Raw genomic sequence first — 18,336 nt, 5'->3', positions numbered from 1 at the left:
TTGGCCTGGTGGATCAAGAGTTAAGGGTCATTTATAGCTACACCCTGAATTTGAGTACAGTTCAGATTACATGAGACCCTGTTTGAAAACAAAACATAAAAATTAAAACAAAAAATTGCCTGACCCCACTCCCCCAAACAAGCAAACCAACAAGAAACTGAAAATCTTCTTGGTATAATTGTCAATTTTCATTTAAGAATCCCACTTTTGACTTTTGTGTAAAGGGTGAGGAGGAGATCTGAGAAGTGAAGGAGAGAATGGAATGCGGGAAGGATCTTTGTGAGGAGTTTCTGGGCATAGAGGAGGTGCTGACATTGGGATTTGTAAAGTGAATAAAGTAATAAATTTAAAAATACAGTATAATTATGAGTTGAATATAGTTGTAGGTTTTGGTTTTTTATATGTTAGATGGTACTATTTTGTTTGAATTTTTTCATCTAGAATTTTTTCTAGTTGTTATGAACATTGCTTTTGGAGATAAAATATAATTTTACATTTGGTGAACATCTGTAATCATCTGCTATCTGCTGAATATATTTTATCTAAGGCATCAGTTATTCCATCCACCTACTTTAATCCATCTATCATGAGTTGTGGCCTTGTAGAAATGATGGTAATAATTGAAGTTGGTGAGATGTAGTGGCTTACACTGTGACTTTGGCAATTAAGAAACTATGAAGTAATTGCTGAAAAATAAATAAAGGGAGAGCTTACACCATAGAACCAAACAAATCAAATAAAATCAAGACTTGCATGTTCCTCAATATTTTCCAGGGCAACACTTTGTATTATGTAAGTACACACAAATGACTAATCTCAGGATTAGTAAGAGAAATTTGTTCTAATCTAGGATGTGTGTACCTATCCACAGACTGGATAATGTCACTCTAGGTATTTTATCCATATTCATGATCCTGTTCATTGAGTGATGGTATCATTTTAGTGTTCCACTGTCCTTAATATTTTTTATGTTTTCAGGTGTTTAATTTTTGGTGGTGATTATTGTTTGTTTGGGTTTTTCTTTTGTTTGTTCAGAGAGAGCTTCTCAGTGGGCGACGCTGAGTCTCTCTCTCTCTCTCTCTCTCTCTCTCTCTCTCTCTCTCTCTCCAGGAAGACTTAGATCTCAGAGATTCCTTTGCCTCTGCCTCATGAAGGCTGAGATAAATGCATGCATATGGTTTTGAACTTTTTACCTTTATATTTTGAAAATTATGTTTGGAAGCAGACTGTGTATGTAAAATAATACACCAACTATAGGTCATGAGAAATGTGTAGGACACACACCACACACGCACACACACACAAACACACACACACACACACACACACACACACACACACACACACCCCTTGGATCTTGCTATATAGACAAGGCTGTTCTCAAACTCACGGAGATGTGCCTTTGCCTCTCATATGCTGGGACTGAAAACATGTGGCACCATACCCAGCTGAAAAACATGGTCCTTGATCAATAAGTAAACTTCTTATCCTCTATCAAATCCAAACAGAGAATTTCCTTCTCCTCTCAAAATCCTTTCTTACCCCTCTCTGTGCTCTTATACTGTTAATTAGTTCTATTTCTATTACAGCATAGTATCAGCCTTCTTTTGGCTAAATCATACTTTAACATCAACCTACAACTCCTTTTTAAAACAATATTTTAATAGTTATTTGATAATCTGATACCATGTATTTCAGTCATATTCATTTCCTTTCATCTGACTACGTACTTGCTCCTATATCCCTACCAACTCAAGTCTCTCTTCTCTATTTACTTTTCTCTTGCTTTTTTTTTAAACTCATCAATTCAAGTCGTGTTGTAAGATACTGTGGGATGTGGGGCATGTCCTAGAGATGGTTCATTTAAAACATTAACAAGATTAACAAATTTTTGGCTATATTAACCAAAGTAAACTGAGAGGATACAAGTTACCAAAATCAGTGATGAAAAGACAGACATTATAATAGGCACAAGAGGGAACTCAGGAAATCATAAAGGCATATTAAAAATCTACATTCACTCAAGTGACCATCAGCTGCAATGAACATCGGAAAACATAGGGAGAATCACTTCCAAATTCTTTTTTGAATCAGAGACTGTTTAGATTGGATATTCTCCTAATGAAATTTTTATTTAATGAATAGGAAAATTACATTTACTGGTGATTTTCAGTAGGTTTGGTTTAAATTTTATTTGACCAGATAGTAAAGTAGCTAGGTATGCTTGTTTCTTAGTTTTTTTGCTTGGAATCTCTTTCTGTCCTTTCATCATATGTGATGTGATGTGTGTGTGTGTGTGTGTGTGTGTGTGTGTGTGTGTGTGTGTGTGCGTGTGTGTGTTTGTGTGTGTGTGTGGTCTCCTCCTGCCTGGGTGTCAGAGAAGAGGCCCACTGATTATATAAGAATCTGCCCTTGAGCAGTGATGGAAGCTTCAATATGGTGTTCACAACTGTGTAAATATATCAGTTTTGCAGTGAAGAAGACTCTAATGATAAAAAAATGAATTATTTCAAATAACCTGTCTTACCATACATCTGGACTGTTTAACTTAAGTTGATATGCTTATCACTCAGTATTAATTATATATTATAATATCATAGGCTCTAACTTGCTCCTTTATCCTTAGACTCCATCTCTAATATTTAGATAATGTGGTATAAATGCAGGCAGGTAAGGGCTGTATATGTTTTCCTATATTTTGAGCAAAAGTGTACAGTAAGAGTGTCCTGGGGTGTCCCTCCTGCTTCTGGTTTAATGGCATGACACAGAGAATATTATAGGAGGCATGTCACTGAAGGGACACTTATGTCTTAGTAATCTTATCACTTTCTCAGGAATGTGAAAGACAGTCCATTACAGAAACTCATTTTCCATGAAAAGATTCACATTTTGGAACAGCACATCCTGTAACTGACAATTATCTTCTTAGAATGTCACTTACATTCTCAGAAGCCATAGTATTGGGCTTGCTCTTTAACCAAGAAGTGAGGCTGCCTGAGATGAGTAATTGGATAGCAATAGGGAAAGTAATTGACTTCTGTGTGCAAAATGAAAGATACATTTAAACCATGGAAATGAATGGTTTGTAAGAGTTAACCCATGGTGATCTTCACCTGTTTTGTCCATAAAATATACTTCATAATATTATTATGTTCTATAAAGATATTTATATTTAGAAATGAGTATTCAAAAGAATATAAGTGGCCAAAATTCTGAAAATGTCCAAATTCCATTTGTTGCTAATGAAATCTGTCCTCATATGTAGTTTGTGTATTTCTTAGAGAAATGGTTGCAGAATCAGATTGAAACCTTTTCCATTTAGAACATGACGCACAGTTTATATGCCAATTTAATACATGTTTGAAATACTATAGCATAAAATAAATTTTAATGTCACATAATGGTATAATTCTCCAGTTTCTACAATAAACAAAGTTTAAACCTGTATTTTAAAATACATGCAGTAATTTTAGTAGAGCTCATTCCACTGTGACATCATATGTAAGACACATTAAACATTTCCAAATATCCTCTCTCTTATATGCAAGTTCTGGCACTTCCAGTTTAGAACTACAGAAAAGAGGTCACTTAGGTACCATCTTTGGCTCTATATTAAGGCTTATCTAAGAAATACATTCACAAATCATTTCGTGAATCCAGAGACTCTAGATCCCTAAAGTTTTCATTAAAATAACTTATGAAACTAGCATTGGATTTGACATAAATGGGCTACTACTGGGAAATCACTTAAACATGAACGTGGAAGAAATGAAGGGCTGGAGGACAGGGCAGCAAAAAACAGACGCAGGAATAAATGAAAACTGTTTTGGTTCTTCCTTTCCTACAAAAAGACAACAATTTTTATCATGCGAGGCTTTATTTCTTTTACAGAAGTTTCTTCAGCCCCGGTTTCTACAAACACTTATTTGATTGCATTATCCTATATTGTCAAAGGGGAATGGTAATGCATTGGCTATGACCCATTCTAACTGTGGGTTTCCTCAACCTTTCCCACTGGTGCAGGGGTTGTGACACTTGTGGACATAGTCTATTTTCTCATTTTACATGGCTTTCCTCAGTTTTTATTTTATTTTATTTATATTCCAAATGTTGCCTCTGTGCTGAGTCTCCCACTCAGAGTTTTTCACCATACCACTGCTACTTGCCTCTGAGACCATGCTCCCCTTCACGAAAACCCACATGCCCATCTCACAGCCCCTACCAGAGGCCCTGGTGCATCAAGGGTCTACATAATTGGACACATATACTCCCACAGATGCTAAACAAGGTAGTCCTCTGATACATATGTTCCCTAGAGGATATGAACCAGCCCATGTATGCTCCTTTGTTGGTGACTCAATCTCTGGAAACTCTAAGAAGTCCAAGTAAGTTGATGCTGTTGTTCCTCATTTTGGATGCCATCCCTTTCAGATCCTTCTATCCTTCCCTACCTCTTCCTTTGGGGTCTCTGATCTCAGTCCAATGCTTGGGTATAAGTATCTGCATCTATCTCAGTCAGCTATTGGTTGAGCCTCTCTGAGGCAGTTAGGCTAGTCTTCTGTGCAAGTATAACATATTGTCAGTAATAGTGTCTGGGTTTGTTTCCTGCATATAGAATAGATCAAATGTTGTGTGGTCACTGGATGTCCTTTCCTTCAGTCTCTACTTATTTTTTGTCCATGCATTTCTTGTAGACAGAAAAAATTCTGAGTAAGAAATTTTAAAGATAGTTTTGTGGCCCATTTCTGGACTGGAGGCCCTGTCTATTGACTGGAAATGGTCTCTTCAAGTTCCCTCTCCATATGGTTGGGCATTTCAGCTAAGGTCATCCACATTGAGTCCTGAGAGCCTCTCACATTCCAGGGCTGTAACTCAAAACACGCCCAGGGAGGTTCATATTTCCATTCTATTGCCTGGCCTCTGGCTTTCTCTTCTGTTTCCAAACTTTGTGATCTTGTCTTTGTTATCCCAAACACTTCCCTCCCCACCAGCTCCCTCCTCACTTCCTCTGTGTCCCATGACACCTTGCTCTCCCTTCTAAATAGAATTCAAGCATCCTTTCTTGGGTCTTCCTTCTTGTTTATCCTGCTATGGTCTGTGAGTTATATCAGGGGACTTTTGTATTTTTGGCTAATATCCACTTATCAGTGAGTACATACCATGCATCATTTTTTGTCTTAGTTACTTTACTCAGATGATATTTCTAGTTCCATACATTTGCCTGCAAATTTCAGGATATCCTCTTTTTAATATCTGAATAATTTCTATTGTGTAAATGAACCACATATTTTGTATCTATTTGTCAGTTGAGTGACTTCTGGGTTGTTCCCAGGTTCTGGCTATTACCAATAAAGCTGCTATGGACATATTTGAGCATATGTCGATGGTATGTTGGAGAATATTTTGCATATGTTCAGGAGGGCTATAGCTGTTTCTTCAGGTAAAACTATTTCCAATTCTGAGAAACTGTCACACTGTTTTTCAGAGTGGTTGTACCAGTTTGTCATACCACTAGCAATGATGGAGTGTTCCACACCCTAGCCGGTATATGGCAGTATGTCACTGAAGTTTTTGATCTTAGCCATTCTAATTGGAATAAGGTTGAATCTCAGGGTTGTTTAAATTTGCATTTCTCTGATGAAAAAGGCTTTAAATATTTTTAATCACTTTTTGGCCATTCAAAATTCTTCTGTTGTGAATGCTTTGTTCAGCTCTGCACCACAATTTCTAACTGAGTTTTTGATTATCTGGATTCTACCTTCTTGTGTTCTTTGTAAATTTTGGATATTAGCACTCTATCAGATGTAGGTTTGGTAAAGATATTTTCCCAATCTCTAGGTTGCCCTTTTGTCCTATTGACAGTGGCTTTTGCCTTATAGAAGTGTTTGTTTTCCGTCCTGGTAGCTGCCACCGCAGAGAGCTCTTGGGCAGCACCCCGCGAGCACACTTGAGCCTCGGGACCACAGGTAAGACCAACTTTTCTGCTGAAAGAGACCTGCCTGGTGATCTCGGGACACACAGAGGCAGAATTCCTCTAGGACCGGGCACCTCCTGTGTTTACCGGGAGTCCCACACCTGCGGATCCCAGCCTGCAGCAGCACTCTGCTCCCAGACACCGTGGGAGAGACCCCACAGCCTGGTCAGGTGGGCACTCCTGAGGCTGCAGAGCGGAAGAGACCACCAACACTGCCCACCCCTGCCCACATCCCAGGCCCAAGAGGAAACTGTATAAGGCCTCTGGGTTCCCGTGGGGTGGGCCCAGAAGCGGCAGGACCGCTGCGTCTGAGACACCGCCGGAACCTGAAGGAAACAGACCAGATAAACAGTTCTCTGCACCCAAATCCCGTGGGAGGGAGAGATAAACCCTCAGAGAGGCAGACACGCCTGGGAAACCAGAAGAGATTGCACTCTGCACACACATCTCAGACGCCAGAGGAAAACACCAGACGCCATCTGGAACCCTGGTGCACTGAAGCTCCCGGAAACAGCAGCGCAGATCTTCCTGGTTGCTGCAGCCGCAGAGAGCTCGATGGCAGCACCCCACGAGCGAACTTGAGCCTCGGGACCACAGGTAAGGCCAAATTTTCTGCTGCAAGTGACCTGTCTGGTGAACTCAAGACACAGGCCCACAGGAACAGCTGAAGACCTGTAGAGAGGGAAAACTACACGCCCGAAAGCAGAACACTCTGTCACCATAACAGGCTGAAAGAAAACAGGAAAACAGGTCTACAGAACTCCTGACACACAGGCTTATAGGGCAGTCTAGCCACTGTCAGAAATAGCAGAACAAAGTAACACTAGAGATAATCTGATGGCGAGAGGCAAGCGCAGGAACCCAAGCAACAGAAACCAAGACTACATGGCACCATCGGAGCCCAATTCTCCCACCAAAACAAACATGGAATATCCAAACACACCAGGAAAGCAAGATCTAGTTTCAAAATCATATTTGATCATGATGCTGGAGGACTTCAAGAAAGACGTGAAGAACTCCCTTAGAGAACAAGTAGAAGCCTACAGAGAGGAATCACAAAAATGCCTGAAAGAATTCCAGGAAAACATAATTAAACAAGTAGAAGCCCATAGAGAGGAGTCACAAAAATCCCTGAAAGAATTCCAGGAAATCATAAATAAACAAGTAGAAGCCCATAGAGAGGAATCACGAAAATCCCTAAAAGAAATCCAGGAAAACACAATCAAACAGTTGAAGGAATTAAAAATGGAAATAGAAGCAATCAAGAAAGAACACATGGAAACAACCCTGGATATAGAAAACCAAAAGAAGAGACAAGGAGCTGTAGATACGAGCTTCACCAACAGAATACAGGAGATGGAAGAGAGAATCTCAGGAGCAGAAGATTCCATAGAAATCATTGACTCAACTGTCAAAGATAATGTAAAGCGGAAAAAGCTACTGGTCCAAAACATACAGGAAATCCAGGACTCAATGAGAAGATCAAACCTAAGGATAATAGGTATAGAAGAGAGTGAAGACTCCCAGCTCAAAGGACCAGTAAATGTCTTCAACAAAATCATAGAAGAAAACTTCCCTAACCTAAAAAAAGAGATACCCATAGGCATACAAGAAGCCTACAGAACTCCAAATAGATTGGACCAGAAAAGAAACACCTCCCGTCACATAATAGTCAAAACACCAAACGCACAACATAAAGAAAGAATATTAAAAGCAGTAAGGGAAAAAGGTCAAGTAACATATAAAGGCAGACCTATCAGAATCACACCAGACTTTTCACCAGAAACTATGAAGGCCAGAAGATCCTGGACTGATGTCATACAGACCCTAAGAGAACACAAATGCCAGCCCAGGTTACTGTATCCTGCAAAACTCTCAATTAACATAGATGGAGAAACCAAGATATTCCATGACAAAACCAAATTTACACAATATCTTTCTACAAATCCAGCACTACAAAGGATAATAAATGGTAAAGTCCAACATAAGGAGGCAAGCTATACCCTAGAAGAAGCAAGAAACTAATCGTCTTGGCAACAAAAGAAAGAGAAGAAAAGCACACAAACATAACCTCACATCCAAATATGAATATAACAGGAAGCAATAATCACTATTCCTTAATATCTCTCAACATCAATGACCTCAACTCCCCAATAAAAAGACATAGATTAACAAACTGGATACGCAACGAGGACCCTGCATTCTGCTGCCTACAGGAAATACAACTCAGAGACAAAGACATTCACTACCTCAGAGTAAAAGGCTGGAAAACAACTTTCCAAGCAAATGGTCAGAAGAAGCAAGCTGGAGTAGCCATTCTAATATCAGATAAAATCAATTTTCAACTAAAAGTCATCAAAAAAGATAAGGAAGGACACTTCATATTCATCAAAAGAAAAATCCACCAAGATGAACTCTCAATCCTAAATATCTATGCCCCAAATACAAGGGCACCTACATACGTAAAAGAAATCTTACTAAAGCTCAAAACACATTGCACCTCACACAATAATAGTAGGAGATTTCAACACCCCACTCTCATCAATGGACAGATCATGGAAACAGAAATTAAACAGAGACGTAGACAGACTAAGAGAAGTCATGAGCCAAATGGACTTAACGGATAATTATAGAACATTCTATCCTAAAGCAAAAGGATATACCTTCTTCTCAGCTCCTCATGGTACTTTCTCCAAAACTGACCATATAGTTGGTCAAAAAACGGGCCTCAACAGGTACAGAAAGATAGAAATAATCCCATGCGTGCAATCGGACCACCATGGACTAAAACTGGTCTTCAATAAAAATAAGGAAAGAATGCCCACATATACGTGGAAATTGAACAATGCTCTACTCAATGATAAACTGGTCAAGGAAGAAATAAAGAAAGAAATTAAAGACTTTTTAGAATTTAATGAAAATGAAGATACAACATACCCAAACTTATGGGACACAATGAAAGCTGTGCTAAGAGGAAAATTCATAGCGCTGAGTGCCTGCAGAAAGAAACAGGAAAGAGCATATGTCAGCAGCTTGACAGCACACCTAAAAGCTCTAAAACAAAAAGAAGCAAATACACCCAGGAGGAGTAGAAGGCAGGAAATAATCAAACTCAGAGCTGAAATTAACCAAGTAAAAACAAAAAGGACCATAGAAAGAATCAGCAGAACCAAAAGTTGGTTCTTTGAGAAAATCAACAAGATAGATAAAACATTAGCCAGTCTAACGAGAGGATACAGAGAGTGTGTCCAAATTAACAAAATCAGAAATGAAAAGGGAGACATAAATACAGATTCAGACGAAATTCAAAAAATCATCAGATCTTACTATAAAAGCCTATATTCAACAAAACTTGAAAATCTGCAGGAAATGGACAATTTCCTAGACAGATACCAGGTACCGAAGTTAAATCAGGAACAGGTAAACCAGTTAAACAACCCCATAACTCCTAAGGAAATAGAAGCAGTCATTAAAGGTCTCCCAACCCAAAAGAGCCCAGGTCCAGACAGGTTTAGTGCAGAATTCTATCAGACCTTCATAGAAGACCTCATACCAATATTATCCAAACTATTCCACAAAATTGAAACAGATGGAGCACTACTGAATTCCTTCTATGAAGCCACAATTACTCTTATACCTAAACCACATAAAGAGCCAACAAAGAAAGAGAACTTCAGACCAAATTCCCTTATGAATATCGACGCAAAAAATACTCAATAAAATTCTGGCAAACCGAATCCAAGAGCACATCAAAACAATCATCCACCATGATCAAGGAGGCGTCATCCCAGGCATGCAGGGATGGTTTAATATACGGAAAACCATCAACATGATCCATTATGTAAACAAACTGAAAGAACAAAACCACATGATCATTTCATTAGATGCTGAGAAAGCATTTGACAAAATTCAACACCCCTTCATGATAAAATTCCTGGAAAGAATAGGAATTCAAGGCCCATACCTAAACATAGTAAAAGCCATATACAGCAAACCAGTTGCTAACATTAAACTAAATGGAGAGAAACTTGAAGCAATCCCACTAAAATCAGGGACTAGACGAGGCTGCCCACTCTCTCCCTACTTATTCAATATAGTTCTTGAAGTTCTAGCCAGAGCAATCAGACAACAAAAGGAGGTCAAGGGGATACAGATCGGAAAAGAAGAAGTCAAAATATCACTATTTGCAGATGATATGATAGTTTATTTAAGTGATCCCAAAAGTTCCACCAGAGAACTACTAAAGCTTATGAACAAATTCGGCAAAGTGGTTGGGTATAAAATTAACTCAAATAAATCAGTAGCCTTCCTGTACACAAAAGAGAAACAAGCCGAGAAAGAAATTAGGGAAAGGACACCCTTCATAATAGACCCAAATAATATAAAGTACCTTGGTGTGACTTTAATCAAGCAAGTAAAAGATCTGTACAATGAGAACTTCAAGACACTGAAGAAAGAAATTGAAGAAGACCTCAGAAGATGGAAAGATCTCCCATGCTCATGGATTGGCAGGATTAATATAGTAAAAATGGCCATTTTACCAAAAGCGATCTACAGATTCAATGCAATCCCCATCAAAATACCAATCCAATTCTTCAAAGAGTTAGACAGAACAATTTGCAAATTCATCTGGAATAACAAAAAACCCAGGATAGCTAAAACTATCCTCAACAATAAAAGAACTTCAGGGGGAATCACTATCCCTGAACTCAAGCAGTATTACAGAGCAATAGTGATAAAAACTGCATTGTATTCGTACAGAGAGAGACAGATAGAACAATGGAATAGAATTGAAGACCCAGAAATGAACCCACACACCTATGGTCACTTGATTTTTGACAAAGGAGCCAAAACCATCCAATTGAAAAAAGATAGCATTTTCAGCAAATGGTGCTGGTTCAACTGGAGGTCAACAAGTAGAAGAATGCAGATCGATCCATGCTTATCAACCTGTACAAAGCTTAAGTCCAAGTGGTTCAAGGACCTCCACATCAAACCAGACACACTCAAACTAATAGAAGAAAAACTAGGGAAGCGTCTGGAACACATGGGCACTGGAAAAAATTTCCTGAACAAAACACCCATGGCTTATGCTCTAAGATCAAGAATCGACAAATGGGATCTCATAAAACTGCAAAGCTTCTGTAAGGCAAAGGACACTGTGGTTAGGACAAAACGGCAACCAACAGATTGGGAAAAGATCTTTACCAATCCTACAACAGATAGAGGCCTTATATCCAAAATATACAAAGAACTCAAGAAGTTAGACCGCAGGGAGACAAATAACCCTATTAAAAAATGGGGATCAGAGCTAAACAAACAATTCACAGCTGAGGAATGCCAAATGGCTGAGAAACACCTAAAGAAATTTTCAACATCTTTAGTCATAAGGGGAATGCAAATTAAAACAACCCTGAGATTTCACCTCACACCAGTGAGAATGGCTAAGATCAAAAACTCAGGTGACAGCAGATGCTGGCAAGGATGTGGAGGAAGAGGAACACTCCTCCACTGTTGGTGGGATTGCAGAATGGTACAACCATTCTGGAAATCAGTCTGGAGGTTCCTCAGAAAATTGGACATTGAACTGTCTGAGGATCCAGCTATACCTCTCTTGGGCATATACCCTCAAGATGCCCCAACATATAAAAAAGACACGTGCTCCACTATGTTCATCACAACCTTATTTATAATAGCCAGAAACTGCAAAGAACCCAGATGCCCTTCAACAGAGGAATGGATACAGAAAATGTGGTACATCTACACAATGCAATATTACTCAGCTATCAAAAACAACGACTTTATGAAATTCGTAGGCAAATGGTTGGAACTGGAAAATATCATTCTGAGTGAGCTAACCCAATCACAGAAAGACATACATGGTATGCACTCATTGATAAGTGGCTATTAGCCCAAATGCTTGAATTACCCTAGATGCCTAGAACAAATGAAACTCAAGACGGATGATCAAAATGTGAATGTTTCACGCCTTCTTTAAAAGGGGAACAAGAATACCCTTGGCAGGGAAGAGAGAGGCAAAGATTAAAACAGAGACTGAAGTAACACCCATTCAGAGCCTGCCCCACATGTGGCCCATACATAAACAGCCATCCAATTAGACAAGATGGATGAAGCAAAGGAGTGCAGGCCGACAGGAGCCGGATGTAGATCGCTCCTGAGAGACACAGCCAGAATACATCAAATACAGAGGCGAATGCCAGCAGCAAACCACTTAACTGAGAAAGGACCCCCGTTGAAGGAATCAGAGAAAGAACTGGAAGAGCTTCAAGGGGCTCGAGACCCCATATGAACAACAATGCCAAGCAACCAGAGCTTCTAGGGACTAAGCCACTTCCTAAAGACTATACATGGACTGACCCTGGACTCTGACCTCATAGGTAGCAATGAATATCCTAGTAAGAGCACCAGTGGAAGGGGAAGCCCTGGGTCCTGCTAAGACTGAACCCCCAGTGAACTAGACTGTTGGGGGGAGGGCGGCAATGGGGGGAGGGTTGGGAGGGGAATACCCATAAGGAAGGGGAGGGGGGAGGGGGATGTTTGCCCGGAAACCGGGAAAGGGAATAACACTCGAAATTTATATAAGAAATACTGAAGTTAATAAAAAAATAAAAAAATAAAAAAAAGAAGTGTTTCGTTTCATGAGGTACGATTTTCAGTTGTTAATCATAGACCCTTTGCCATTTGTGTTCTCTTCAGGAAATTTTCATGTTTCGAGGGGTTTGAGGTTCTTTCCCATTTTATCTTCTATTGGATTCAGTGTATCTAGTTTTATGAGGTGATCCTTGATTCACATGGACTAGAGCTTTGTAGAAGCTGATAAATATGGATCAATTTTCATACTTTTAAATACAAAGTGCCAGGTAAACTATCATCATTTGTTGAAGATGCTCTCTTTTGTCTACTATATGGTTTAGGCTTCTTTGTCTAAGGTCAAGTTTCCATATGTGTGTGGGTTTATTTCTGTGTCTTCAATTCTATTTCAATGGTCTACCTCTTTGTCTCTCTACCAATACCATGCAATTTCTTTCTCTATTGTTCTGTAGAACAGCTTGAGTCCAGGGATGGTTATTCCTCCAGAATTTGTTTTATTATTGATTATTGTTCTCACTATCTTGTTTATTTTTGCTTTTTGACATGAAATGTCAATATCTGTGTTGGAATTTAATGGGGATTTTACAGAATTTGTAGATTTGATTAGGTAAGATAGACATCTTCATTATGTTAATCCTACTGATCCATTTAGATCCATTTATAAATGATCATGGAAAACTTTTTGCCCTTAGAAAATTATTTGCATTTTATTCTACTTATTTAAATTGATTTATTTTTATTCAAAATTTGCATGCAGCATTTTGATTATAGTATTCTTTTGTAATTATTTATTTTTACACTCCTGACTGTATTCCTGTCCTGGTACACCCTCTAACTGTTCCATACTTGTATCTCCCCCCTGCCCAACCCCTTTGTATCCACCGTTAAGTGTTCACTTCTAGGATTTTAATATCGTGTGTACTTAATTTGGATTAAATTTACTAGTTTCTCCAATTGTCGCTGAGTGTCCTTCACAATATTGGCCTCATAGTTAGGCTCCTGTTGATCCAGTGTTTTTTTTTTTTTTTTTTTTTTTTTTTTTTTTTTTTTTGAGTCCACAAAGCTGGATCCCTAGGTAGAAAAACCTTTAGTATTCTGGAGAGCAGCTATTTCTTTACCTATGATGGAAGCAGGTTGAAATGCTTGCTCTAACATCAGCTTATTCCAATGTACAGTGACTTGAAGTGAAATAGAGTATTAAAAATGTCCTTAGACAAAAAGTAAGAAAGGAAGGAAGAAAAGAAGAAAGGGGGTTCCCTTGGGTAAGGGCACAACAGCAGCAGGTCCCCTGCATCTGAGACACCCCCTGAACCTGAAGGGACCGACCAGCTAAACAGTTCTCTGCACCCAAATCCCGTGGGAGTGATAGTTAAACCTTCAGAGCGGCAGACAGGCCTGGGAAACCAGAAGAGACTGCACTCTGCCCACATTACTGATTCCAGAGGAAAACACCAAATGCCATCTGGAACCCTGGTACACGGAAGCTCCCGGAAAGGGCGGCACAGATCTTCCTGGTTGCTGCCCCCACAGAGAGCTCATAAGCAACAACCCACGAGCAAACTTGAGCCTCTGGACCACAGGTAAGACAAACCTTCCTACTCCAAGCGAGCTGCCTAGTGAACTCAGGAGACAGGCCCACAGGAACAGCTGAAAACCTGTAGATAGGAAAAACTACACGCCCAAAAGCAGAACACTCTGTTCCCATTACTGGCTGAAAGAAAACAGGAAAACAAGTCTACAGCACCCCTGACACACAGGTTTATAGGACAGTCAAGCCACTGTCAGAAACAGAAGAATAAAGTAACACTAGAGATAATCTGATGTCAAGATGGCAAACGCAGGAATCCAAGCAAGAGAAACCAATACTACTTGGCATCATCGGAGCCCAATTCTCCCACCAAAGCAAACACGGAATATCCAAACACACCAGAAAAGCAAGATCTAGTTTCAAAATCATATTTGATCATGATGCTGGAGGACTTAAAGAAAGACATGATGATTGCTTCTATTTCCATTTTTAATTCCTTCAACTGTTTGATTGTGTTTTCCTGGAATTCTTTCAGGGATTTTTGCTATTCCTGTCTGTAGGCTTCTACTTGTTTATTAATGTTTTCCTGTGTTTCTCTAAGGGAGTTGTTCACATTCTCAACAATAAAAGGACTTCAGGGGGAATCACTATCCCTGAACTCAAGCCGTATTACAGAGCAATAGTAATAAAAACTGCATGGTATTGGTACAGAGACAGACAGATAGACCAATGGGACAGAATTGAAGACCCAGAAATGAACGCACACACCTATGGACACTTGATTTTTGGCAAAGGAGCCAAAACCATCCAATGGACAAAAGATAGCATTTTCAGCAAATGGTGCTGGTTTCAACTGGAGGTCAACATGTAGAAGAATGCAGATCGATCCATGCTTATCACCCTGTACAAAGCTTAAGTCCAAGTGGATCAAGGACCTCCACATCAAACCAGATACACGGAAACTACTAGAAAAAAAACTAGGGCAGCATCTCGAACACACGGGCACTGGAAAAAATTTCCTGAACAAAACACCAATGGCTTATGCTCTAAGATCAAGAATCAATAAATGGGATCTCATAAAACTGCAAAGCTTCTGTAAGGCAAACGAAACTGTGGTTAGGACAAAACAGCAACCAACAGATTGGGAAAAGATCTTTACCAATCCTACAACAGATAGAGGCCTTATATCCAAAACATACAAAGAACTCAAGAAGTTAGACCGCAGGGAGACAAATAACCCTATTAAAAAATGGGGTTCAGAGCTAAACAAAGAATTCACAACTGAGGAATGCCAAATGGCTGAGAAACACCTAAAGAAATGTTCAACATCTTTAGTCATATGGGAAATGCAAATCAAAACAACCCTGAGATTTCACCTCACACCAATGAGAATGGCTAAGATCAAAAACTCAGGTGACAGCAAATGCTGGCGAGGATACGGAGAAAGAGGAACACTCCTCCATTGTTGGTGGGATTGCAGACTGGTAAAACCATTCTGGAAATCAGTCTGGAGGTTCCTCATAAAATTGGACATTGAACTGCCTGAGGATCCAGCTATACCTCTCTTGGGCATATAACCAAAAGATGCCCCAACATATAAAAAAGACACGTGCCCCACTATGCTCCTAGCAGCCATATTTATAATAGCCAGAAGCTGGAAAGAACCCAGATGCCCTTCAACAGAGGAATGGATACAGAAAATGTGGTACATCTACACAATGGAATATTACTCAGCTATCAAAAACAATGACTTTATGAAACTCGTAGGCAAATGGTTGGAACTGGAAAATATCATCCTGAGTGAGGTAACCCAATCACAGAAAAACACACATGGTATGCACTCATTGATAAGTGGCTTTTAGCCCAAATGCTTGAATTACCCTAGATGCCTAGAACAAATGAAACTCAAGACGGATGGTCAAAATGTGAATGCTTCACTCCTTCTTTAAAAGAGGAACAAGAATATCCATGGCAGGGAATAGAGAGGCAAAGATTAAAACAGACACAGAAGGAACACCCATTCAGAGCCTGCCCCACATGTGGCCCATACATATACAGCCATCCAATTAGACAAGATGGATGAAGCAAAGAAGTGCAGGCAGACAGGAGACGGATGTAGATCGCTCCTGAGAGACACAGCCAGAATACCGCAAATACAGAGGCGAATGCCAGCAGCAAACCACTGAACTGAGAATAGGACCCCCGTTGAAGGAAACAGAGAAAGAACTGGAAGAGCTTGAAGGGGCTCAAGACCCCATATGAACAACAATGCCAAGGAACCAGAGCTTCCAGGGACTAAGCCACTACCTAAAGACTATACACGGACTGACCCTGGACTCTGACCTCATAGGTAGCAATGAATATCCTAGTAAGAGCACCAGTGGAAGGGGAAGCCCTTGGTCCTGCTAAGACTGAACCCCCAGTGAACTAGACTGTTGGGGGGAGGGCGGCAATGGGGGGAGGATGGGGAGGGGAACACCCATAAAGAAGGGGAGAGGGGAGGGGGATGTTTGCCCGGAAACCGGGAAAGGAATAACACTCGAAATGTTTATAAGAAATACTCAAGTTAATAAAAAAAAACAAAAAAGGTCTGTGAAGTTTACTATATTTCATGTGGTAAAAGTTCCACCTTGAAAGACAGCACTAAGTGGAGAGACACTGGCCAGGAGAAGCTAGTCCTCCCAATGTTGCAAGTGATCAGTCCATCCTTTCCTCAGGCTGGTGACTATTCCAAGTGTCTCTCACCTTAGCATGGGACAGTATAAGCAGCTTACAGCTGTGCAATGATGACACTGAGGTCTAAGTTTCTGACTGGAAGGATTGAATGTGGGGCTAGGATTGCGTCTGTCTCAACATAAAGGTGTGGACAGTTGTGGTTTCACAACTAAAGGCTTTTACAGCAAATCATCCATGAATTCACACACACAACCAGACACACACACACACACACACACACACATACACACACACACACAGACACACACACAAAGTAAAAAACACTTAGAAAGAGGTGTGTGTGTGTGTGTGTGTGTGTGTGTGTGTGTGTGTGTGTACTGCTGGTACTGTTGTTGTTTTTTCCACAAATATAATTTAGAAGATAAAACTCAATAAAACAAAGATTTCTTCAAGTTTTTCCCTTCTCTGGTCACGTGAAGTTATGTACTTCCTACTTCATGGTGAACCTTGATTAAAGAAACAATACGGGAGTGTCAGGCAGTTCCATTCCTTCTGCATTCCCTATATCTTCAATGCTAATTGTGCCCCTTAACACTTTACATTCTTCTATAAATTGAGAGCTCAACTATAGAGAGCTTAGAGGAAGCTGCTGTTCTTTGCCTTTACAGTTATGGGCATCCTCCTGTCTCTGACATACAAACAAACAAACAAAAAGCAAAATCTTCCCACCCTGTGTTCAGTTTCTGTTAACAACCTTCTTCCTTCATCGAGTGCACTGGTAGGTAGCCCATTTCCTGTTTATACTTTGGTCACAGTAATGAACAAACAGTTCTTCGGTTCTTTCCCATGGTATTTTGCATGAATTTAGATGAGGTACGCAATGTAGAGAGAACAAAATTAGTTTGCCCTCTGCATGTATTTAGCCTCATGTTAAGAACAGCACCCCCTCAGCAGAGATAAGAGAGCAAGAAGGTCTTGGTGCCATTATGACTTCTTTGGTCACTAGGCCATAAACCTTTTAGAATTGACGGGGGTGATGTGGGTTTTCTAAAACAGGAACTGCTCAGGGATGTAGATGTGACAGCTTCTCACTTTTGCTCATATACCTTCCTTGTCCTGACCTTTAAACACCTGCACTTTGGGGTATGACAAGGTAGAAAATTTAACTGCTTTTGTGTCTTAGATAAGCTTCTGAAGTCTAAAGGCTAGACATACACCATTACCCAGTTGCTACATCTCTATTGTTTAAATGAGTCTTTACTGAAACAGCTTGTTTCCAAGAATTCTCATCACAATTCATGACCAAAACTCATACAAGGAAAAGTTACCTAATCTCATATCTAAAAAAATCAATTGTGAATTTGTTCATGCGAAGTCATAGACTATAAATTAACTGGATGATAGATATTAGAGTTTCATAAAGGTGTATTATCTAAAATTCTATGACTTCATGCATAAAATGGCTTTTTTATTATATTCTAAAGTATACCCCATGAAATTATTAAATTAAACAGCAAAAAACACTATAAAACGATTAGGATGCTCA

Source organism: Rattus norvegicus, chromosome 4, assembly GCF_036323735.1.
Source record: "Rattus norvegicus strain BN/NHsdMcwi chromosome 4, GRCr8, whole genome shotgun sequence".
Lineage (NCBI taxonomy): Eukaryota > Metazoa > Chordata > Mammalia > Rodentia > Muridae > Rattus > Rattus norvegicus.
Note: the sequence above shows the minus strand (reverse complement) of the source record.